The sequence below is a fragment of the Canis lupus genome, chromosome 34 (assembly GCF_003254725.2).
Source record: "Canis lupus dingo isolate Sandy chromosome 34, ASM325472v2, whole genome shotgun sequence".
In the NCBI taxonomy this organism is placed as follows: domain Eukaryota; kingdom Metazoa; phylum Chordata; class Mammalia; order Carnivora; family Canidae; genus Canis; species Canis lupus.
Window position 1 is genome coordinate 28,591,916 of NC_064276.1, and position 25,178 is coordinate 28,617,093.

Below are 25,178 nucleotides of genomic sequence, written 5' to 3' on the forward strand. Positions count from 1 at the left end.
TTACTTTTTATTTTTAACTTTAGTACTAAAGTGCTGAGACAGCTAAGTAGGCGCAGAGGCACTTTTTGAATACTAATCTCTTAGATAGCAACCTCCGTTATAGCAAATACATTTTTTAATGGAAAAAAAGAAGATAGAAAGTTTCGACACTAAATTAATTTAGAATTTACCTTTTTTTCTTATGAGATGTAAATTTTCCACCTCATGATTATTCTTTTTATTACTTTAGTAGAGTAAATGTCATTTGCAGAGCTCGTGAGCTGCTACAGAATACTATTTATAGCAAAAACAACTGCTACTTTAATCATATTGACACACTTTATAGCTATGCCGTAAAGTATTTTTTATACCTGACACTTATGACAGAAAACCAAATCAAACTGAGCCTTAATGATTGCTGTTATTCTCTGAATATATGAAACAGAAGAATACAATAACTGAAAATATATTTGCAGAGATTAAAAAAGTAATCACCTTGGTATTCAAGAACAAGGAAAAGAACTGTCTAAATTTGATCAGAAACAATAGATGATTAGAAATGAATAAAATCTCTATCAAGTGTGTGACTATGCAGGTTATATTTTTCTCTAATAATTTCTGGAATGGGGAACATTTTCAATATTTGTCTATAATAGAAAAAAAACTAGAAATAACCTAAACATTATCATAAAGTTATTTTCTTGATTCTTTAATCTCTACTGAAGCTACTCACAAGTTAATTAGTGCCTGGCTATTAAAATATCAGTTTCAATGCTCAATTGTATTAATTGGAAGTGTCTACTACAAAGGAAGCTAAGAATCTTTATTCTTAAGGAGTGTGAAAATTTCCCAGGGAACTTATAGTTGAATTATCACTGGTGATTTGACCATTCTCTATTTAAATTGGTTATGTACATCTGACTCAGTGGTGAGTGTCACCATATAAATATATGGGGACTAGCCAAATAGTCTCCTTAAGAACTGATGTCTTTTGATGATAAGCCAGATGATTAGCTGAAGGAAAGAATAAAATCTCTAGCAAGTATCAGTTATTGTTTTCTAGCCAATCATTTCACTTGAGCAATCACATCAGATGGAAGACACAAAATCTTTTGGTCTTTTTGTTATATATAATTATTGAGATAACTTTTTAAGTAACATGTTTTATTATCTACAGAGAGAAAAGTTTTTATTCTGATCAGCAAGTCAAGTGTTCTTCCTAAATGATGAAAGTAGTGTCACATGTCAATTATTTTGTCCTATGGCATTATATTATACATTGATATTAAAATTTTAATGTGAAAAAAAATAAGTAAAATTTTAATGTGAAGTCTATATTTGATATGAGAAATTACATTTCGTTTGTAACATGTGCTCCATATAAATAGGTTAAATGTTTTATATGTGTGTATAGATACCAATATTTTATATCTAAGTTTATCTTACCCAGTTTTATACTACATTAATAAATTCAGAATATTTTAAATTAATAATATTATACTATATTAATAAATTTATATTTTTCTTTGACTTTATAAAATCTAATTTTCATATAGTTAGTAATATTGAATTTATCCAGTGAAAATAGCTTTATAAAACAGTATATTATTTAATAAAAATTTAAATAAGTCATGCATCAAAATGTTTTAAGTTACTTATTAAATATAGTTGACATACAATATTACTTCCAGGTATACAACAGTGATTCAATAATCATACACATTATGAAATGCTCACCACAATCATCACTGTTACCATCTTACAAAGGTATTACAATATTATTTACTATATTCTTACTTTCCATCCCTGTCAATTGTTAAAAAATAGAAGTTTGTAGCTCTTCTTTACCTATTTCACCGATTTCCCCACCTCCCACTGGCAACAATCAGTGTGTTCTCTGTATTTGTGAGTCTCTTTTTTGTATTTTTGTTTTTTGTTTTTTAGATTTCAAATATAAGTGAAATCATACAGTATTGCTTTCTCTGATATTTTTCTCCCAGTATAATACCATCTAGACCAATCCATGTTGTCACAAATAGCAAGATTTCATTCTTTCTTATGGTAATATTCCATTGTATAAATACACAGTATCTTCTTTATGCATTTATCTATTGATGGGCATTTAGGTTGCTTCCATGTCTTTTCTATTGTAAATAATGCTGTAATAAACATAGTGGCACATATATGTTTTTGACTTACTGATTTTGTTTCTTCAGGTAAATGCCCAAAAGTGTAATGACCAGGTCATATGGTATTTCTATTTTTAAGTTTTGAGGGACCTCCATACTATTGCCCACAGCAGCTGCACCCATGTAAATTCCTAACAACAGTACACAAGTTTTCCTTCTTTTTCTCCACATTTTCGTCAACATTTGTTATTTGTCTTTTTTATATAGCCATTTCTAACAGGTGTGGGTTGATATCTCATTATGGTTTTGATCTTCATTTCCTTGCTTAGTAATGTTGAGAATCTTTTCATGTGTCTGTTGGTCATTTGTAGGTCTTTTTGGAAAAATGTTTACATAGGTCCTCTACCCGTTTGTTAATCAGATGTTTTTGTGTGTTGATTTTCTTTTGACTTTTTTATTTATTTATGATAGTCACACAGAGAGAGAGAGAGAGAGAGGCAGAGACATAGGCAGAGGGAGAAGCAGGCTCCATGCACCGGGAGCCCGACGTGGGATTCGATCCTATGACTCCAGGATCGCGCCCTGCGCCAAAGGCAGGCGCTAAACTGCTGCGCCACCCAGGGATCCCTTTGTGTTGATTTGTAAACACGTTTTATGTATTTTGGACCTTAGCTTCTTTTTAAATACATCATTTGCAAATATGTCCTCTCATTCAGTAGGTTTCCTTCTCTCTTCAAAAGCTTTTTAGTTTTATGTAGTCTTATATGTGTATTTTTACTTTTTAAAAAATTTTCCTTGCCTGAAGACAGATCCAGAAGAATGATTCAAAGGCCAATCTAAAAAGATTACTGCTTATGCTTCCTTTTAGGGGTTTTATGATTTTACATCTTGTATTTCACTTTTTAATCCATTTTATTTGTGCATATGATATGAGAAACTTGTCTAGTTTATGTAGTTGTCCAGTTTTCCCAACACCCTTTATTGAAGTTATTATATTTACCCCATATTCTTGCTTTCTTTGTCATAGATTAATTGACCATATAAGTGGGGGTTTATTTCTGGCTCTCTACTCTATTGATCTGTGTATATTTTTGTGCCAGAACCATACTATTTTGATTATTACAGCTGTTGTCTTCATTCTCAAGAGTGCTTTAACTATTTGAGGTTTTGTGGTTCCATATAATTTTTAGGATTACTTATTCTACTTCTGTAAAAAGAACTATTAATGGTTTGATAAGGATTACAATAATCCTTATCAAAGAATCTATAGATTGCTTTGAGTAGTAAGACATTTTAACAGTATTATTTTTTCTGATTCAAAAAAATAATATATCTTACCATTTATTTGTGTTGTAATTTTTTTTTCTTTAATGTCCTATACTTTTCAGAGTACAAGTCTTATTTCTTAGTTAAGTTTGTTCCTAGGTATTTTATTCTTTTGGTCCAATTGTAAATATAATTGTTTTCTTACTTTCTTCTACTTTGTTATTAGTATATACAAATACAACAAATTTCTGTATATTTTATATTATACAACTTTACTAAATTTATGTATTCTATGCTTTTTGGTGGAATCTTCAGGGCTTTATATATAAAGTATCATGGCATCAGTTTGTATGAATGTTCGTTTTCTAATTGCTTCCAGTCCTATGTTGAAAACAAATGGTGAAAGGGGACATCCTTGTCTTTCTTCTGACTTTGGAGGAAAAGCTTTCAGATTTTCACCATTCAGCATGCTGGTTTATTATTTTGAGGTATGTTTACTCTATGGCCACTTGAGAGTTTGGATCATGAACAGACACTGAATTTTGTCATTTTCTTTTGTATTTATTGAGACAAACGTGATTTTATCCTTTGTTTTGTTAACGTAGTGTGCCACATTAATTTGCAGATGTTAAACCATCCTTGTATCCCTAGAATAAAACCCACTTGATAATGGTGAATGATCCTTTTAATGTATTGTTGAATTTGGTTTGCTTATATTTTGTTGAGGATGTTTGCATCTATGTTTACCAGGAATATTGTCCTGTGGGGATTTTTATAGTGCATCTTTTTCTAGTTTCAGTATCAGGGTAATGCCAGCCTTGTAGAATGAATTTGGAAGAATATCTCCTCCTTTTGGGTGGAGAGGGGAGAAAGATAATTCTAGAATTGGTATTTACTTTTTCTAAAATATTTGGTAGAATTTGCCTGCGAAACCATCTGGTCCTTGACTTCCATTTGCTGGGAATTTATTTATTACTGATTAAGTTTTATTACTTATGTTCTTATTACTAGTTATCAATCTCTTCAGATTGTCTTCCTGATTCAGCCTTAGAAAATTGGATGTTTCAATGAATGTATCCATTTCTTCTAGATTGTCCAATTTGTCATTAAGGTCAAACTCATTCTTACTCCCCTCCACGTGTAATTTTTGTTTTGTGAATCTCCTAATTTTTGTAGCTATAATTGACTGTACTACTATTGTCTTTTAAACCTTCATACTAGCTTTAAAAGTGATTACTACCTTTATTATATATTTGCTTTTACCAGTATAATTTTTTCTTTTCAAAACTTTCTTAGTCCTAGTTATAGCCTTTTCCATTCTGTTCCATTTCCATTAAGTCCAACTTTTTTTTTTCTTTCTTTCTTTTTTGTCTGAGGGAACTCTTTCCTTCTATTCTGAATGATAAAATTACTAAGTAGAATGTTTTGGTTTTAAGTGTTTTCTTTATCTCTTTTCAGCTTTGAATATATCATGCCATTCTTTTCTGGCCTGCAAAAATTCTGCTAGTAGCCTTATGGGCTTTCTCCAATATATAGCTAGTTGTCTTTTACTGCTTTTAAATTTTTCTCTTCATCACTACTTTTTGTTATTTTAATTATGTATCTTGGTTTGGCCCTTTAGGAGTTCAACTTGGTAGGGACTTCCTTTGCTTCCGGGATTTGGGTGTGTTTCTTTCCCCCAGATTAGGGAAGTTTTCATCTTTTATTTCTTCAAATAAGTGTTCTGTTCCTTTCTCTCTTCTTCTGGGACCCCTATAATGCAAATTTTAGTATGCTTGCTGTCCTAAAGGTCCCTTAACATTTTCTTTTTCTCTTTCCTGCTGTTGAGTTTGAGTGGTGTCCACTACCCTTTTAGATCGCTGATCCATCCTACTGTTTTTTTCTTTTTTAAAATATTTTATTTATTAATCATGAGAGACACACTGAGAGGAGCAGAGACACAGGCAGGGGGAAAAGCAGGCTCCATGCAGGGAACCCAATGCAGAACTCAATCCCAGGACTCCAGGATCACGCCCTGAGCCAAAGCCAGATGCTCAACTGCTGAGCCATCCAGGCGTCCTTTCTAGTGTATTTTTCAATTAATTTATTTTATTCAACTCTGATTAGTTCTTTATTATCTCTTTGTTGAATTTTTCTTATGGAGTTCATCTACTTTTCTCTCAAGTCTGGTAAGCATCCTTATAAACATAATTTGAACTCTTTATCAGGTAGATTGCTTACCTTTATTTAGGTCTTTTTCTGAAGTCTTGTTTTGATCTTTCATTTATAGCATATTTCTGTCTCCCAATTTTGTTTCTGTAGATTAGGAGAAACAGCTACCTTTGTCAGTCTTGAAGGGACTTACGTAGGAATGTCCCCTGTGTAGACTACATATACCAGGTGGCACTGGCTGAAGCTGCAGCAGGCATAGACTGTGAGTTCCAGGGTATTCAAGTAGGTATAAGCTAGATGTTACCAAAGCCATCCCTGTGGATGGCTGGAGCTAAATGGGCATGCATGGGCTGGTGACTCCTGAGGCATTCTGTTCAGGGGACCCTGTTGGGATGAGCTCAATTTGTCCTTGGATGCTTTGCATCTGTGTCATCTTAGTGAAATATCTGGGATGTCTTGTTATGTACTGCATTGGAGCCACCTTGGGCGAATGCCAGAGCATAGCAGTGTAAATGAGGAGGGAATGGCTAAAGCTGGTATGGTTTAGGGATCTGTGACTCATTGAGGCAGTAGGTCAGTTAGAGTATACCCAGACCTACTTCCATCTGTGCTATGAAGGTGGTGGGAGAATGCAAGCAATAACACCAACCAGCACTGTCATCCCAGAGAAAATTCCAGCAGTTCCCCCACCATTTGGCAAATTCTTCAGTGTTAGTAAATAGGTCTTCTCTTACAGCTTAGTTGCCCCTTAAATCATTTGTATTTTTTTCTGTGTTCCAGGGTATATCCCATAGCCCTCAATGCTATCTTTCCCCCCAATGTGTGTCACAGAATGAGGGATGGTATTCTTGTTATGTATCTTTCTCCTGTCATTTTCTATGTGGTTCCTCTATATTTTGGTATGCAGGAACTATGGAATTACCCCTCAGTTCTTTTTCAGAAAGAATTGCTCTATATGCAGGTGTAGGTTTGGTGTGTCTACGGAAAGTGGTAATGTCAGTGGCTTCCTATGCTTTCATCTTGGACCTTCCTTGATTGTTATTGTTGTCATCACTTTTTGTTATCTAGTCTCTGAATATTTTGTTTGAAACATATTCTTAAAATTTTCAAAAAATGAGTCTCTAATTTTGAAGTATACATAGCAGTAATATTTACATAAATGTTTTCATTTTTATTTTGAACTAGTTGCAACCTTACAGAAATGTTGCAAAAATAGCATAGTGAATTACAATATACCTCTTAACCAGCTTCACCACATGACACAAGAGGAAATATGAACGTTGGAAGAACTCCTGGAGCATGACTCCATCTCAGAAGCAGTCTTAACCTGGATCATGACTGTGTACAAGGTCAAAGCTACAGAACTGAACTATGCTACATGATTAATGGCTTTGAAATGAAATTTTGGAGAATATTTTATTTTAGCTATCTTTCAATGTATCTTCTTTGTGACACAAGTAATATGTTTACCCTATTATCTTAAAAATGGATATTAAGCAGAAACAAGATAGGACTCCAGATTAAAAGGTAATGTAGTATTACAGTTGTGATATAAAAGGTAATGTAGTATTACAGTTGTGATATAATTTTTCAGAACAAAGGTAAGTCCTCAAGCTTCACCTCCTATTCGTTGCCAAAATCTTAGGGCATGCATAGTTGCAAAACTTCCTGAGACTTAAAGAAGCTATTTTATTGATCAGATGCTTTTATACATTTTGTAGTACAAATTTAAAGTATTTTAATCATATAAATAACATACTTTAAACACTCATTATGTTAAAATAATTAGAATATAAGTCTTGTAATTAACAGCATGATTTAATGTTAATGATATAATCTATTTCTTTGGTGGTCTTTTTCAATTCTCCTTCAGCTAGAAATAGTGGTGAAAGTCTTTTTTCATGGTATCCCAGACACTGTACTAATTTACTTTCTTACTCATATTTCTTATCAGTACATATACTTTTTTTATTGTATTCACTTTTGCTTTTTCCCTTAGCCTTGAAAGCCCTTGCATCTGTAATGATTTTTCCATATTGTACTGATTCCTTTTTCCTCTATTGTAGACTTAAATTTCCCTTATTTTATATTCTGGTATTACTTTGGTCATAACACAAGAATGCTTATTATGTTTTATTTTATTTAGCTTTATGATCGTCTCTTTTCTCTGCTAGATAATGACTCACATCAAGCACAGGCCACTTAGGCATGTTTATATTCACAGAGCACATAATAATTTCTGGAATGTAGTGAATATTCAATATAGATATTTTGATTCAACAAATGAATGGGATTTCATAACTAAGATAAAGTGCAAAAATTGTCATTGTACAGCTCTTTGGTAAAAATAGCACCTGTTAAGCATTAGCCAATGCATTTTTAGCCAAAGCTAGATAGATATTTAAATGAAAATTTGACAGGGTATTGCACTATAGATGGAGGTGTTACCTGGAAGAGTAATTTTTTTTCTTATTTTCATAATACTGCATGCAATTAGACAAAATAAATACAAAAATGGCAGCAATGTCTATTTTTCTCTACTGAAAATAATAGTTAAAATTGTTGATGTGACCCTGCATTCCTGGGACTGAGTCCCACATAGGGGCTCCCTGCATGGAGCCTACTTCTCCCTCTGTGTTTCTCAGTCTCTCTCATTAATAAATGAATGAATAAATAAATAATTATTAAATAAATAAATAAAATTGTAAGAGTGCTCACTGTAGGCAGATCTAAATTCTTTCCATGTGTCAATCGTTGTAATTCTTACATGTTTTCTATAATGCAGATATTGTTATATTCTTTTGGTTTCAAATACACAAAGCTGTAACAGTGGCTGGATTTGCCAAAGAATAGTCAGGTCACAAGTTGTACAACTCAGCAGCAAGGGGTCTTGCCTCAGACTCTTGGTCACTCCTGTATTGCTGTTCTCCTCAATAGTGACAAGAGCAAGCTGTAGAAGGAGTAATAGTTTGAAGTAAAGATGGCAACAAGGATCCCTAGACATGCAAATCCTAATCATTGAGCCAAAATAAGAGTTTGGATTGTGAGACCCACTGTATGATTTTTTATTTGCTTTGATGCTCACTCTCTTCCTATATTCTCTTCTTTCATCACAGAAAAAGAAGTCAACAAGTAGGTGCCAGAACATATCTCAAAGGTAAAGAGATGGCTGGCATAAATTGTATGGACTCCGTGCGAAATATGTGTATGAATGAGTCTATGTAGACATGCACACACACACACACACACACACACACACACACACACTACATAGCTGGTAGTCCCATTTTTTAAAATGCTTGCCTTTTCACATCTCTGACATGCTGAGATCTATTTTTTCAATGGCTGGAGAATATTTCAACCCTGTGTGTACCTCCTAGAAAAGTGCTAATTTTCTTGGCAAGTCAAGAGCAGAACATCTGCTTTTATTGAATCTCTAGCTGAAAAACAATAAGAAAACCTTTTCTTTTTCTGTGGGGTGATATGATTGTTAACACCCTATTGCATATTAATGATCCTTCAGCTCCATCCTTGTTTCACTTTGAATGGTCAGAAATAAAATGATGCAATATTGAGTTATAAAACTGTAGTAAACCATATTTGCTAAATACTTTCCTCATTAAATGGAAACACACACACATATGATATAACAGTAAAATGAATGAAACATTTTAAAAGGAAGTTCTTCTTGTTTATAATGTTCCTTCCCTAGTTACATGACAGCTAATGTAGTATTCATGGTCAAATTTAACTTTTGAGACCATCTGCTCTATGCAAGATGTCATAGAAATAAAAGCTGTTTTGAAATGAAAAGAGAACAAAAATCTTATTCAGAGAACACCTCCCAGCTGTGTTACCAGTTACTGTGTAATCATCTTTCATTATATATGCTGTATGGGGTATAGAGGATGATTAGAAATGCAAACCTGATGTTCTGGATTTGTACATCTCTTTTAGAGCCAGATCAGCTCAGCAAAGAATTTAGCCTCCAATTTCAATTGTATCTCATGAAATGTTTTGCTAAGTCACTAATATTTATTGAGTGGTCATTTTCATATTCTAAGAAACACCCTAAAGACAACTTCTAAAATTCTTATATTTATAGAATACTTAACACTAACTAGCATAAGACTAAGCAGAATAGGACCATACTATTCCACATGTTTTATTTCCTTTTCTCTTCTAATTTCTACTAAAAGGATGGAAAGTATAGCAAGTAGTCCAGTGCTGTAAGTTTATACACACACATTCTCCCCAAAGTAAAAAGCCATTGTCAATTTTGGAGGGCGTCTCTGCAGATAGTCTATCCTTTTGAGAGCATAGTTGTAGAATCTAGCTAATGTCTTAAGCAAAAAAACAATATATTTTGTAGCTTACTTTTACATTCAGTTTATATCAGATCATTCTCCACTGGGTAAAAAGAGCTGACTCATGTATAATTACTACATTGAAGACACATTTCCAATTGTTCAATTATCTATTGCTCGATAACTACCCTTAAACTCAAACTTATTAAAATGTCAATGATTTTATTGTATCTCATCATTTTGTGGTAAGATATATGCACAAGACCTAGCTAGGTGATTTTTCTGGTTCACATTGTACAAACTGGTTACTTAGTAATACTTAGTTGATGCCAGGCCCAACGATATTAGATGGATGTCCCCACATGTCTGTGGCCTTGGTGGAGATGGTTAGAGAACTGGCCTCAGATGGCCTCTCTCCAAGTGCTCAGGGCTTCCCTATGTGGTATTAGTATGACAATTGGTTTTCTTACAAAACAACTTGGAGTACTATGATGCCAGAGTCCATGATCCCTACCCTCTTGAAGGGGATATCTCACACTCTCACACTGACACAGCATCATTACCACCAGATTCTATTGGACAGAGCAGTCACAGATCAGAACGGATTCAAGGAGAAGGGGGTTAAATTCTTCTCACTAGAAGGCATATTAAAGAATCTAAGGTTCATTTTTAATCTTCCATACCAGTTTTTAATCAAACAAAAAACTTCAATAATTATTCTTGTGTAGATGTTTTTGTGATTATAGTGACACATTCTTACCAGCGATACTGATGGATAAAACATACTGATTTGCAATTATAATTTTGACAGATATTGCCAAATATTTTGTGAGTGTATTGTACAATGCGCTCATCTTTATCCTAATGCTGCTTAACGAAAATGTGTTCCCAAATATTGAAAGAACATAGGACTGAAAAGTAGAAGACAGTTACGGAAACTGAAAAATAGTAGGACAGGCAATAAACCTAGTATTTGAAAGTAATTCAATTTTCTGACATATGTTCTAACAGAGAAGAAACAGATAAGTAGACTGTCTACTCTCTCAGTTTTATTATCTTTTGTAATCCCATGATTACATATTTTTTAAATAAAGCATTATAATGAAGTAGAAATTTAAAGACTATTTCAAGAGAATATGGAAAAACTTAGGACCATTAATAGTGCAAAGGCTTTTTCCCCCCTTCATACTTGCTTAGAAATTAAAGTTATTTTGATTTTATATTGTCTTTACCAAGACAAGTACTGAGATTTTGAAGAACCAATAGGATTAATCTGGCTATGCTAGTATTTGTTTAAACATTTATCTAAATATAATAATTATAACATCAAAAGGGGTTAAACTAGTCATATTTTATCAATAGTTTACATTTTCTTCATTTAAGCCAGAACAAATTTTTAAAATTATTATACCAACTACATTTAATTTATATACTGTAGTAAGACAAAGCATTGTAGGATATCATAAAATAAATACAAAATATAAAGTTACTTGAATATATAGATGATAATGTCACAAAAGTTAAAATCAGGCTTCAAAATACCTATGATAAAATAAAAATGATCATAGATATCACATATACTAAAAATAGTGGATATGTCTCATCTGCTGAAGTTTTAACTTGAAGAAATTAAAAAAAAAACTTCAAATGATATATGACACCTTTTAAAGGTTATATAAATAACTCTTATTTCCAAGACCAGTAAGTTAAAATGTGCATAGGAAAAATGTTATCAAAAATATGAAGATAATTGAGAGTTACAAAAGACCCCAAATTATCTTGTATCCTTTAATATTTGTTATTCATTTTATTTTACTTTTTAGGGCAATTATTTTATTTTTCATAATTTATTAAATTTCAAAGGTAATATATCCTTTAAAATTTTTAATTCCAGTGTAATTGTTATATTAATTTCAGGTGTGCAACATAGTGATTCGCCAATTCTACTTTGCTGATCCCAATAATTGTACTCTTTATCCTCTTCACCCATTCTCCCCCTCCCTATTAACTTCACTATAACTGCCAGCTATTTATATTTAGTTTGGGTTTTGGGGGGGAGGGGGGCTTCTGCTTTGTTTCTTAAATTACAAATATGAGGAAATCATATAGTAGTCTTCCTCTAACTGACTTATTTCACTTAACATTATACCTATGTGTTGCAAATGACAAGATTTTGTTATTTTTTATGGCTGAATAGTATTCCTATGTATCTGTGAATGGGCACTTGGGTTGATTCCATATTTTGGCTATTGTAAAAAATGCTGCAATAAATATAGGAGTGCTTTTTTTTTTAATTAGTATTTTTGTATTCATTGGGTAAATACCCAGTAGTGGAATTGCTGGATCATAGGATAATTCTATTTTTAACTTTTTGAAGAACCTCCATACTGTTTTCCACAGTGGCTGCCTAAGTCTGCATTCCCACCAACAGTGCATGAGGGTTATTTCTCCCCATCCTTGCCAACACCTGCTGTTTCTTGATTTTAGCTATTGTGACAGGTGAGAGGTAATAGCTCATTGTGGTTTTGATTTGCATTTCCCTACTGATGATGTTGAGCATCTCTTCATGTGTCTGCTGGCCACCTGGATATCTTCTTTAGAAAAAATGTCTCTTCATGTCTTCTGCCCAGTTTTAAGTGCATTGTTTATGTAGCACTGAATTGTATACATTTATTATATATTTTGGATACTAACCCCTTATTGGATATGTCACTTGCAGATGTTGTCTCCTATTCAAGAAGTTATCTTTTTGTTTTGTTGATTGTTTCCTGTGCTGTGAATAAGCTTGTATCTTTGATGTAGTCTCAATAACTTATTTTTGCATTTGTTTCCCTTGCCTTAGGAGATAAATCTTGAAAAATTTGCTATGGCCAATGTCAGAGAAATTATTGTCTGTGCTCTCTTCTAGGACTTTTAGGTTTTCATGCCTCATATTTAGGTGCTTACTCCATGTTAAATATATTTTTGCGTGTGGTATAAGATACTAGTCCAGTTTCATTCTTTTTTATATAACTGTTGAGTTTTCCTCACACTATAAAAAAAGAGATTTTTCCCCCATTGCATATTCTTGCCTCCTTTGTCACAAATTGACCATATGAGTTTATTTCTGAGCTCTCTATTCTTCCCCATTGATCTATGTGTCTTTCTGTGCCACACTGTATAGTTTTGATTAACACATCTACGTAGTACATCATGAAATCTGGGATTTTGATACCTCTAGTTTTCTTCTTTTTCAAGATTGCTTTGGCTATTTGAGTTCTTTTGTAATTCCACACAAATTTACTATTTTTTTCTAATTCTGTGAGAAAGCTGTTGGTATTTCAATAGAGAGTGAATTAAATCTGTAGACTGATTTAGGTGGCATGGGCCTTTTAACAATATTTGTTCTGCCAATCTCTGAGCATAGTACATCTTTCCATCTATTTGTGCCATCTTTTCAGAGTGTAGGTGCTTCACCTCCATGGTTAAATTTATTCCTAGATATTTTAGGATTTGGGGTGCTTGTAAAAGGGAGTGCTTTCTTAATTTTTCTTTCTGCTACTTCATTAGTAACATATAGAAATGCAACACATTTCTGTGTGTTGAATTTGTATCCTATAATCTTATGGACTTCATTATTTGGTTCTTGTAGGTTTTTGTGGAATATTTTGTATTTTCTTTATATAGCATCCTGTCATCTGCAAATAATGAAAGAAGTAAAACTTCTTTCTTACCAATTTAGATGACTTTCACTTTTTTCTAGTGTGATTGCTGTGGCTAGGACTTGCAGTACTATGTTGAATAAAATCAGTGAAAGTAGAAATGCTTGGTTTTTTCCTGATCTAGGGGAAAAGCTCTCAGTTTTTCACCTTTGAGTATGATGCTACCTGTGGGTATTTCATACATGGCCTTTATTATGTGAAGCGTATTTCCTCTAAACCTATTTTGTCAAATGCTTTTTATACACCTATTGAAATGATTATAAGATTTTTTTATTCTTTTTAACTTGTTGATATGACGTATCACACTGATTTACGAATATTGAACCATATTTGCATCCCAGGAATAAATCCCACTTGATCATGGTGAATGATTTGTTTTACTTTATTGAGGATTTTAGTATCTATCTTCATCAGACATATTAGCCTGTAGGTTTTGTTTTGTTTTGTTTTGTTTTTAGTATTGTCTTCACTTGTTTTTATATTATGGTAATGTTGATCTCATTGAATGAATTTGGAAGTTTATCTTCCTCCTCCACTTTTTGGAATAATTTGAGAATAGGTATTAACTCTTCTTTTTTATTTACTTAAATTCAACTAGCCGACATATAGTACATCATTAGTTTCAATTTTTTAAAAGATTTTATTTATTCATGAGACACAGAGGCAGAGACATAGACAGAGGGAGAAGCAGGCTTCCTGCCGGGAGCCGGATGTGGGAGGATGTGGGACTCGATCCTGGGACGGGGATAACCCCCCGAGCCAAAGGCAGATGCTCACCACTGAGCCATCCAGGCAACCCACATCATTAATTTCAGATGTAGGGTTCAGTAATTCATCAATTGCATATAACGCCCAGGGATTATCATATCATGTGCCCTCCTTAATGTCCATCACCCAGTTACCCTATCCTGCCATCCACCTCCTCTCTAACAACACTCAGTTTGTTTCCTATAGTTAAGAGACTAGAATAAAGATGTGTTATACACACACACACACACACTCACACACACACACACACAATGGACTATTAGCCATGAGGAAGAATGAAATCTTACTATTTACATTGATGTGGATGGAACTGGAGGGTATTATGCTGAGCAAAATAAGTCAGAAAAAGACATCATATGGTTTCACTCATATGTGGAATCTAAGAAACAGTGCAAAGGATCATAGGGGAAGGAAGGGAAACAAACCATCAGAGATATTAACTCTTTTTCAAGAGTTTGATAGAATTCACCTGTGAAGTCATCTAGTCCTAGACTTTTCTTTATAGGGATTTTTTTTTTTTTTTGATTACTGATTCAATTTCCTTGCTGTTAATTGGTCTGTTCAAATTTTCTGCTTTTTTCCTGATTTGATTTTGGGATGTTATACATTTCTAGGAATTTATCATTTCTTCTGGGTTTTCCAATTTGCTGGCATATAATTTTTCATAATCTCTTATAATCCTCTGTATTTGTGGTATCCATTATATCTCTTTCATTTCTGATTTTATAATTTTTTTGATGAGTCTGGGACCAAAGACTTATCAATTTCTTTGCTCTTTCTAAGAACCAATTCTAAGTTTCATTGATAGATTGCATTGTTTTTTAGTCTCTGTGTCCTTTCTCCTATTTTTAAGTTTTGTTTGTTGTCTTGTTCTTCTCCTTTAAATGGGGAGATTACATTGAGATTTTTCTTGCTTCTTGATACAGGCCTGTATTGCTTATACATTTCTCTCAGTACAGCTTTTGCACCATCATAATATCCTTTTTCATTTGTCTCCATATATATTTTTTAATTTCCCCTTCGATTTATTCATTGATGCCTTCATTGTTTTAAATTGCATGTTATCTAAGTTCCATTTTTGTTTTCTAAATTTCTTTTGTGGTTGGAAAAGATGCATATGACTTCAATCTTTTGAATTTGCTAAAACTTGGTTTATGGCCTAACAGGTGATCTATTCTCTAGAATGTTTCATGTGCATTTGAAAAGACTGTCTTTGGATCCAATGTTCTGAATAGATCTGTTAGATCCATCTGGCCAATGCGTCATCCAAAAATTATGTTTCCTTGCTGATTTTCTGTCTGGATCATCTATCCATTGATGTTAAAGTCCCCTAATATTGTTGTATTACTCTTCATTTCTTGCTTAATATCTGTTATTAGCCCCTTTATATATTTGGGTATTCCCCGTTGGGTACATAAGTATTTATAATTGAATTATCTTCTTCTTGGATTGTTCCTTTTATGTAGTGTTATTTTCTCTCTGTTAAAGTGTACTTTGTACAATATAAGTAATGCTACTCCAGCTATCTTTTTTGCATCTATTTGTATGATAAATGTTTTTCCATCCTTCACTTTCAATCTACATGTGTCTTTAGGTCTGAAACGAGTCTTTTAATAGTGGGTCTTACTTTTTTATCTAGTCACCAATGTCTTTTGATTGGGGAATTCAGTCCATTTACATTCAAAATAATTTTGATAAGTATGTGCTTACTGACATTTTGTTACTTGTTTTATGGTTGTTTTGTAGTTCTTTTATCTTTCTTCTCCTGCTCTATTCTCTTGTAGTTTGATGGGATTTTTTACAGGTTTTCGTATGTTCATATATAACATTTTATGTGTTTAGTAATCTATATTAAGTTGATGTCCAGTTAAATTTGAACCCATTCTGAAGCACTGAAGTTTGACTTTTGCCCATGTTTTGTGTATATGCCATACTTTACATTCTTTTATTTTGTAGATATAACACCATTATGTAAGCTAAAGTAGTAAAAGCAATTTTAAGTGATTAATGTACTCCTTTTATTATAGGTTTGCATTTACTTGTGAATGTGTTTCATCTCAGTTTTCTTACTACTAGTTGTGATCTTTTCACTCAAAGATTTCCTTTGCTATATCATGTAAGGCTGGTTTAGTGTAGAAAACACTAAAGATTCCACCAAAAAAACCTACAAGAACTGATAAATGAATTTAGTAAGGTCACAAGATACAAATTAAACATACAGAAATCCATTGCATTTCTATACACTACTAGTGAAGTAGCAGAAAGAGAAATTAAGAAAACATTCTCTTTTACAATTGCATCCAAAATGATTAAATACCTTGGTTAAGGAATAAACTAACCAAGAAAGTCAAGGACCTATACAATGAAAACTATAAAACATTGATGGAAGAAACTGAGGACAGCACAAACAGATGGAAGCATATTCCATGCTCATGGATGAGAAGAATCAATATTGTTAAAGTGTCCATATTACCCAAAGCAGTCTACAGATTTAATGCAATCTCTATTAAAATACCAATAGCATTTTTCACAGAATTAGAATAGTAAAATTTGCAGGGAACCAAAAATAACTCAAGCAGCCAGAATCACCTTGAAAAAGAAGAAAACTACTTGAAGTATCACATCCCAGATTTCATGATATACTACCCAGTTATGTTAATCAAAACAGTACAGTATGGCACAAAAATAGACACATAGATCAACAGAGTGGAGATCCCAGAAATAAAGCTAGTCTTCTACAAAGCAGGCAAGAATATGCAGTGGGGAAAAGACAATCTCTTCAACAAATGGTTCTGGGAAAACAACCACTTTCTTGCACCATACACAAAAATAAAATCGAATTGGATTCAAGACCTAAATGTGTCACTTGAAATAATAGAATTCCTGGAACAAATATAGATTTTGCACAGCAAAGAAAATCATCAACAAAATTAAAAGACAACCTACTGAATGAGACAATATACTTGTAAATTATGTCTGACGGGGTTGATATTTAACTCAATACTAAAAAATCCAATTAAAAATGGATAGATATTTTCCCAAAGAAGATATGGAGATGGACAAGAGACACATGAAAGATGTCCCACAATATTAATCATTATAAATTGCAAATGAAAATGGCTAAAATCAAAAACACAGGAAATTACAAGTATTGGTGAGATTGTGGAGAAATGGAAAACTTTCGCATGATTGATGAGAATGCAAATTGCTGCAGCCACTGTGGAAAAAAATATGGGGTTTCCTCAAAAGATAAAAACTAGAATTACCATATGAATCAGTAATTCCATTAGTGGGTATTTATCCAAAGAAAACCAAAACACTACTTTGTAAAGTTATATGTACCTTTATGTTGATTGCAGCATTATTTACAATAACCAAGATAAAGAAGCAACCCAAATGTCCATCCATAAATGAATGAATAAAGAGGTGATAATAAATATGAGAGTACAGTTATTAATAATGGAATATTAGCCATAAAAAATGAAATCTTGGCATTTACAACAACATAATTTAACTGGAGTATGTAATGCTAAGCAAAATAAACCAGTCAGAGAAAAATAACATATGTTTTCACCCATGTGTGACATTTATGAGACAAAACAAAGAAAAAGAAAAACACCAGACCCAAATACAGAGAACAAACTGATGGATGCAGAGGGAAGGTTGTGGGGGGAGGAGGTGAAATAGGTAAAGGGTATTAAGAGTACAGTTATCATGATGAGCAGTGAGAAATGCATAGGATTGTTTAATCTTTATACTGTACACCTAAATTATTAAAATTTTAAGTTAAAAATAGCAGGACTCATCTCTATGTTGTCTACAGGAGGTTCACTTCAGACATGGAGACACATGTGGATTGCACATGAAGGGATGGAAGAACATTTACCATGTAAGTGGAACCAAAGAGAGATAGAGTAGCAATATTTAAAATAAGACAAAACAGACTTTAAAACGAGGACTGTAATAAGAGACAAAGAACAACACTACATAGTCAGAACAATCCAAGGAAAGAATAAAATAATTGTAAATATTCATGCACCCCAAATGAGAGTACCTAAATACATATAGCAACTATTAACATAAAAGAAGAAATTGACAGTATTATAGTAATAGTACAGGAATTTAAACCCCACTTATTCAATGGCTAATCCAAACAGAAGCCATGAAGGAAACAGTGACTTTGAATGACACATTAAACCAGTTGACCTCTGATATAGTTGCAGAACTTTCCAAAACCACTGGAATATACATTATTTTCAAGTACACATGAAACATTTTCCAAGATAGAGCACATTTTAGGCCGCCAGTCAATAAATTTTAAAAGATTGAAATTAGATCATGAATCTTTCCAAACCACAACTATATGACATTATAAATCACAAGAAAAAATCTGGAAACAAAAATAGGTGGCAGCTAAGTAACATGATACTAAAAAAATGAATGGCTCTACCAAGAAATTTAACAGGAAACTGAAAACACAATGGTTACAAAATCTTTGGAAGGCAGCTAAAGCTATTCTAAAGGTAAGTCTGTAGCAATACAGGTCTACCTCAAGAAAAAGCAAAATCCTGAATTAACCTCCTTACATTATTCCTAAAGGAGCTAGAAAAAGAACAAAGCTTAAGGTATAAGAAAAACAACAACAATAATAAAAATAAACATCAACAAAACCAGAAGCTGGTTTTTTGAAAAGATAAGTCTGGCTAAAGGTTTAACTATTTTATTTAAAAAAAGGACTCAATTAAAATCAGAAATAGAGGAGAGATATACAGAATAAGAGAATATTATGAAAAACTATATGCCAATAAACTGGATGACCTACAAAAAACGGATGATTTCTAGAAACATACAACCTTCTAAAACTGAATTGGAAATTAAAAAATGGAACAAATCCATTACTAACAATGTTGGAAGTTTCTTAATTACTGATTCCATTTCAAACAAAAGTCCAGGACCAAATAGCTTCACAGATGAGAGCTACCAAACATTTAAAGCAGAGTTACTACCTATTCTTTTGTTGTTGTTGTTGTTGTTGTTTGTTTTTGAAAGGTGAGGGAGGGGGAGAGAATCCTAAGTAAGCTCAATGCCCAGCATGGAACCTTACATGCAGCTTGATCTTACAACCTTCAGATCATGACCCAACTCGAAATCAAGAGTTAGATCCTTAATCAACTGAGCTATCCAGGCACCCTGAGTTAATACATATTTTATCAAACTATTCCAAATAATAGAAGAGGAAGGGAAACTTCCTAATTCATGCTACAAGTCCAGCATTGCCCTGATACCAAAACCAGTCAAAGACACTAGAGGCCAATATCCTTAATGAAGATAGATAGAAAATTCCTCAACAAAATATTAACAAACTGAATCCAATAATACACTAAATTTTTTCACACTTTTCAAGTGAAATTTATTCCACAGCTGCATGGGTGGTTCGATATTCACAAATTGATCAATGTGATACACCACATTAATAAGGGAAATGAAAAAAATAAAAATCTTCTCAATAGATGTAAAAAAAAAGTATTTGACAAAATACAACATCCATTCAATAAAAACTTTCAACGTAAAAACAGAGGAAACATACTTTAGCATAATAAATGCATACACGAAAAATCCAAGGTTAACCAAATTCTAGATGGTGAAAAACTGAGAGCGTTTCCTCTAAGATCAGGAACAAGACAAAGAGGTCCATCCTCATCACTTTTACTCAACATTGCACCAAAAGTCCTAACGACCACAATAAAAAGAAATAGAATTCATCCAAATTTTAAGGAAGAAGTAAGACTCATTGTTTACTGTTGACATGATAAAAACTACACCAAAAAATCTCCTAAGCTAATAAATTAACTCATTAAAGCTGTAGGATACAAAATTAATATAGAGAAATCTGTTGCTTTCCTAAACGGAAATACAGTAACAGAGAAATTAAGAAAATAATCCCACTTATAATTTTACCAATAGGAATAAAATGCCTAGGAATAAACTTAACCAAGGAAGTGAAAAAACTTCAAAAACTAAAAAGCCATGAACTATTGGAAAGATATCCCATGTTCCTGGATTGGAAAAACAAATATTAAGATGTCCATACTATACAAAACAATCTGCAGGTTTAATACAATCCCTATCAAAATACCAAACTTTTTCACAGAATTAGAATAATCCTAAAATTTTATGGAACCACAAAAAAACCTTGAACACCCATTGCACTGGTTAGTCATTTTTGTTTTAAAAGTATTTATGCCTGAAATATTTTTAAAGCAATGATTGCATTGATTGGATATTCATTATATATGCGGAAATTAAGTGCCTTTTATATGGTTCTTTAATCTTTAGCCTTAAAAATAAATAATGAAGGAAGCAGTCCATTTCATTATCTTTCAGAGGAAACTGAGATCAAGAGAAGCTAAGTTACTTTGCTACATATTTATGCCTTGTGAGACATAGGGAGTGTAAATCTGTGTCTTTTTCATCCATTCAGTGCATCATATACTGATTGCCTGTTATGTGCCTTTCTTAGTATTAGGTATTGAAGAGTCTAGACAGATAGGACTCCTTTTTCTGTGGAGCTGACAGTCAAAAAGTTGAGTGGCGAAGTGATGACAGTTTTACTAAAGAGTAACAACGAAAAGCATACATTACACAAAGCTGGAGTGGGGGCAGGGACAAAGCTTTTATCAAATTATGTCTATAAAAAGTTAAGCTGTGATCTGAAAAATAAGATTTAGCTAAATAAACATATTTATGAAAAACAGGAGTCGTGGACAATGCCTAAGAAGTGACATTTTCAAAGTCTGAGTTTCATAAAATGAAACAAGCTTAGTTGCCTAGGGCTCAGAGAAACTAAAGAAACAGTTTGGGCTTTTTTCTCTCTTTTCTCAAAGTATCTTTAAATGGTTGCTGCTATATATCTTGTTTGTGGTATTTTAAAAAGGTAAGTATATGTCACTGGTTTATTGAAAAAAGAATAAGAAAATCATATTTAGCAAAAATGAAAATAAAATACATCTCTGACAGGCAGAGATAACCACCATTAGCTCTTTGATGTGTATCCTTTCCAAAATCCTCCCTATATAGGAATGTGTACGTTTTTTCCAGAGGGAAAAAAATGACCTAACATATTGCTGTGAAGTCTTCTCATTGATGTTAGATTTGGAATTCTTTTCCATATACACAAATTTTCATCTGCAATATAATGCATGAACAGTATAGTACTACATGAGAATGGACAGATGATTTAAACAGAATAAATATCCCAAAAATGTTACCATGCTACCATCACAGTTTAAAGATGAAAAGGTAAATTATTTAACAATGATCTTGAAGCATTTATTAATTACATGGGAAAAATCTATTTAATCCTTAACTCCTCTTTTGATTATATCTTACAGATTCCAACATGAATGATATTTTGCCTAAATTTATACTCACAATCCTGGAGTAAGATCCACGTATGAAATGAACATGAGCTTTCAAATAAGAATATCTGTAATATAAATGAAAGCCAAATCACTTAATAAATTAAAAATAAGCTCTACATCATGATTCTTCAGTATTATAAAATATTTCAGGAGAAACTTAGAAACATACTTACAACACAGATAAGGGGTTGATACATAAGCAGTTGTTACAAAATAGGAAAATTTGTCAGCCAGATGAAATATGTGGTAAAATTCATGAGCAAAATAAAATTTTAAAACACACATGAAACACAGTATGCCCTGTGGACACAATCCCAGGTACACACCAAACAAAAAGAATTATCAACTCTCCTGTAAAATTCTCGTCATATTCCTGCTCTATGACATCAAGCTCACTCCTGATGATGCTGTTTCTCTCGCAGCTTCTCCTAAAAAGTGTTAGAAAAAATTATCACTTGATCCACAATTTCTAGAGGTGGGACAGGTACCTTCTTTGTTCATTGCTGTTTCTAGGCCATTTTTTTTTAAAACAACCACCACAACATAGTAACCATATTATTCCTTTTTGTCATCACCTATTCCCCTATGGTTCTCTCCCTGCCTGGATTTCCCATCATCATAATATGGGTGATTACAACATAAAGGCGACCCCTGCATTATTTTTGCTTCCTTGATCTCCTATCCCGAAATTTGTTTCCATTCTCTGTAGTCACTTGATGTCATTAACATTACATGAGGTATTTTTATAACCTCAATTTCAAGTATTGTTTTCTAACCACCAGTTCTTATATTTCCAACTCATTCACTTTGATGCCCCACCTTCAACACTCTAACTCCACTTGAGCTAACATGCCATTGATGCTACGCCATGCCTCAAACTTATATCCTCAGTTTCCCCTTTATTCATCACATTCCCAAGGTGAATAATGTTTGCCCATTTCCATACATAATTATTCCCTTGCCTCCCTTTACTTCATTCTACTCATGTGAAGAAATTCCAAATTCCTGCTTACTACAGGCCTATATTCTATTTATTTGTGAATATCCTTGAAAAAAATATAATCATACTGGGTAGTCATTATATATATATAAAACATTATATATAATAACTCAACTAAATAGCTAAAATAGCTTTTAATGCAGATGCCAAACCAAACTGTACATTCTAAACTATTCTACAAGGTAACTCTTCTGTAACAAGGCACTTTCCCTTTAAACCTATTATACCCCCGTTAATCTTTATTCTCAGACGATGATCCCAATTCTTACTAAACAACAACAAAAATAGCAATTTAAAAACAATTTGCACTAGTTTCTACTGCTCTTTCTTTAGTGATAATACATACTTTTCTTTACACATAGACTAGCATTTGGGGCTCATACCTTCCATTAGGACATATATCCATTCTTACTTTCTCAGGGACACTGTTTCACCAATTCTCTGTGTGAGTAACATGAAGAGGATATTTTTAAAAATCTCTTTTGTTTACTGTTGAATCCCCAGAGCCTATAATGGCATGGTACTTGGTACCTAATGGGTACTAAATGATGACTGAAAGATAAAATGAAAGAGAATGATACATCATTTTTACTAATCAAATTTAAGGTACTATTTAACCTGTCAGGGGCATAAAGAGAGGATTACTCATTTCCATGATAGATAGGCATTTGAAATTAAGATATCTTTCAAAAGTAATCTGATAAAGAATCTTAGATTCATAGACTCAAAGCCCTGATATGGCAGTCCTACTACTGTTAGTTGCTTTGTTACTTACAGGAGGCCACAATTAATATATAATAAAATCTCTATTTAAAAATGTCACTTTGAGTAAAAAAAAAAAAAAAAAGTTAAAAACAAAGCAAATATTTAGACCAAGTAGGATGAGCCTACATGTTTAGAAAATGTGTTATTGCAGTCACATGCATAAAACACTTGTTTACTTTGGAAAAGTGTTTGGTACATGGGCACCTGGTATGCCACTCAAGGTGTGGCCCCATCTTTAATCTTTTTGTCAGAGATTACTCCAATAGTTCTCATATGAGAGAACTGGCCAAGAAGTTTTGAGTATTTTTATTATTGGCAGTCAAGTTCAATACACAAAATACATTTCCCTGCAGCATTACTCCTCCCCCAAATCAGTCTGATTGAAAATATCTGAGCCAGCTCTCACTGCCAGGGCAGCCTAACATCATCTCTATCAGTGTAAATGAAAGAGTTAGAAGCTGGTTCTTGAGAAGATATACAGGAACTAATTTGGCCTTAAAATTATTTCCTCAATGAAAAAACAGAATGGTTAAGTCTCCAATAATCACACTTATTCATGGTCATATATTTGACTGAAAAGTTTCTCAAATGTAGTTTTGCTTTTAAATATGTATATATAATATTTTATAGACACAATGTAACAATACAAGCTTCTAGAAAAAAAAAAAACAAAGTCATTTACTTGTGAAATCCAAGCTGCAACATCTGCTTGCTTCACTTGCTGAAGAGAATACTCCAGCTTATACTTTATGGTTAACAAGACTGAACACTTTGAAACATTATTTCTTTAGTCACCCAACCTGTAAATTAAATACATCAGCAATGCAATTATTGCACTGCACTCTTTTCACAGGTATAAATCAAAAACAAAAGAATTACAGAACTGAGCAACAAAAACTATAATTTTTGTTTTACTGTTAGTACCTGAAACTTCACAGTGTAAACAGTGTTCTGAAGTTGCAAATAGGTTCCATGGCAGCTATGAGGTAACTTCAGAACTAGAAAAAGAAGTTAGGATAGAAAACAATGATATTTTATGGAAAGATTCTCTTTCAAAACTCATGTGTTGTGTTTTGTACACCTTTAGTGGAATGGTATTTAATTTTTTAAATAAAAATTTAGGAAAATGAAAACCACAATAGTAGAATATTAGAATAGTAGAAAATTCTAAAAGCACCCATCAGAGAATTATTAATAATTATTTATACAACTATATACGATTTTTATATAATTGTACATATAGTATAATTATAAATTTATTAAATGTTCAGTACAGACAATATTTAAAGACAAAAAGTGAACATAACTCCTGTACAACCAACAAAAGTCAAGGACTTCAACATTTTCACGACATTTTTCATTTCAGGAATCCTTTAGGAAAATAATTGTTTTGACTACAGGTTCATTTTTTTTTTTTTTACTTCCTTTCTCAGATCCTTCCTTGATCTTTTCAGAATTATCCTCCCCTTACCAAATTTCTTTTCACCTGGATTAGTAATTTCTATTTTTAAAGACTTTTAGGGTTACATTTTTATTTATATGGTGATTTACTTAACACTATGATACTTTTGTTTTAATAATAAAGGTATTTACAATTTTAAGAAAGTATTTTGAGATAGGCTATGTTTCTGTTTTGAATATTGAGTTTTCTTCCTTGTATTTTCAAGGCTCTCACACATTTAAAGACATAG

At 32.6% G+C, this 25,178-nt stretch overlaps 1 long non-coding RNA gene across 1 annotated transcript; it reads left to right on the forward strand.

Moving 5' to 3' along the window:
- Window positions 1–1,669: 1,669 nt before the first annotated feature.
- LOC125754305 (uncharacterized) lies at window positions 1,670–21,794 on the forward strand. The gene is made up of 3 exons (XR_007408210.1): window positions 1,670–1,746; window positions 18,125–18,190; window positions 21,693–21,794. It is a non-coding gene; the product is annotated as an uncharacterized LOC125754305 (long non-coding RNA).
- The last annotated feature ends 3,384 nt before the right edge of the window (window positions 21,795–25,178 follow it).